We start from the raw sequence: 1,835 nt of genomic DNA on the forward strand, positions 1-1,835 counted from the left end.
ATAAGCATATGGAAAATCACTCATTAGGGAATTGCACACTTCTGTTAGAATGGCGAAAATCCAAAAAACTGATGTTACCAAATGCTGATGTGGATCTAGAACGATAAGAACTCTTATTTACTATTGGTAAGAATGGAAAATTTTACAGCCACTTTGGAAGAGAGTTTGGAAGTTTCTTATAAAACTAATCATGTACTCTTTACTTTTATCATAGGATCCAGCACTCCCAGGTATTTACCCACATGAGTTTAAAAGTTATGTCCACACAAAAACCTGAACACAAATGTTTATAGTAGCTTTACTTGTAATTACTCAAAACTGGAAGCAACCAACATGTCCTTCATTAGGTGGAGTGTATAAGCAAACTGTGGTTCATCCACACAATGGAATATTACTCAGAAATTTAAAAAATCACATATCAAGCCATGAAAATGGAGGAATCTTGAATACATATTGCTAAATAAAAGAAGGCAGTATAAAAAGACTGCATACTATGATTTCAATTATATGATATTTTGGATAAGGCAAAATTATTGAGACAGTAAAAGAAATGCAGCGGTAACCACGGATTCAGAGAAGTAGGTGAATAGGTGAAACATAGGAAATTTTAGAGCAATGACTCTATTCTGTATGATACTGTACTGGCGGCTACATGACATTATACATTTATTAAAATCTATAATACTGTACACCACAAAGAGAGAATCCTAATATAAACTGTGGAGTTAGTTAAAAATAGCATATCAATATTAGTAATGTGTCAATATTGGGTCATCAATTGCAACAAATGTACTACACTAATATATGATAACAATAATACTGGAAACTGAGAGGTAAAGTGGTGGTATATGGAAACTGTACCATCTGCTCAATTTTCTGTAAACCTAAAACTGCTCTAAGAAAATAAAATCTATTAATTTTTTAAAAGGTTGATATTAGATACCTATTAAAAATAGTTTATTTCCATCTTTTACTATTTGTTGTTAAATAATGAAATCTAGAAAATGATCATCACTGCTATATAGAAATACTGAGATGCCTTATGAATTCATACAAAATAATTAATTGGGATGAGGATTGACTGTGCTGCCCTTGAGTGCCTAGAACATATTTTAAGTAGTGCAGAGGAGAGAGATCAGTGATTCCCAGAGGAAAAACAGCACGTGCTGATTCATGAAGATGGTACCAACTTTCCTGTGGGACAGTGAGGCTCTAGGCAACAGCACATGATAGAAGTAAAAAATTTGGAAAGTAATTTAGGTGAAGATTGTGGAGAACTTTTGATGTCTGGAAGCTGTTTACCTAATCCTGTGGGCATAGCAATTATAAGACCAAAGGAGTGTTTAGGGATTAAATAACACCTATGGGAACGTTTATAGCCCAATATTTGGCATATTGTAGAGACTCTATAAATAATAAATTTCCTTTCAGGTAATTATTGTCATGGTTAAAGTCACTCTCAAGAGTTAGTTAAGTTAGTTAATAACTCATAATTACCAACTATTGAGAGTCAAAATATTGTTAATACCCTCAAGTAAAATTATTTAAAAACACTTTTTTCTTCCTTCAATTGTGATACTAATCAATCAATGTGCATGACAAATTTTTTATTGAATTACAAGCTTCTACTTGTATATTATTATTATTTTGTCATTAAAGATAAAGCTATTTATATACTTAATGATTATTAATTAGATATTATTTAAGCATTAAATGAATCTTTGAGATGCAGTTGATATGATCAGAACCAAAACTTATCAATTAAAATGCTCTGTAACTTGAATGTCCATGCTGCCTTTTACTTTTTCATCACATAAAAACTAAGTTCTTTTTTT

Source organism: Pteropus vampyrus, unplaced genomic scaffold (genome assembly GCF_000151845.1).
Source record: "Pteropus vampyrus isolate Shadow unplaced genomic scaffold, Pvam_2.0 Scaffold39, whole genome shotgun sequence".
Taxonomy (NCBI): Eukaryota; Metazoa; Chordata; class Mammalia; order Chiroptera; family Pteropodidae; genus Pteropus; species Pteropus vampyrus.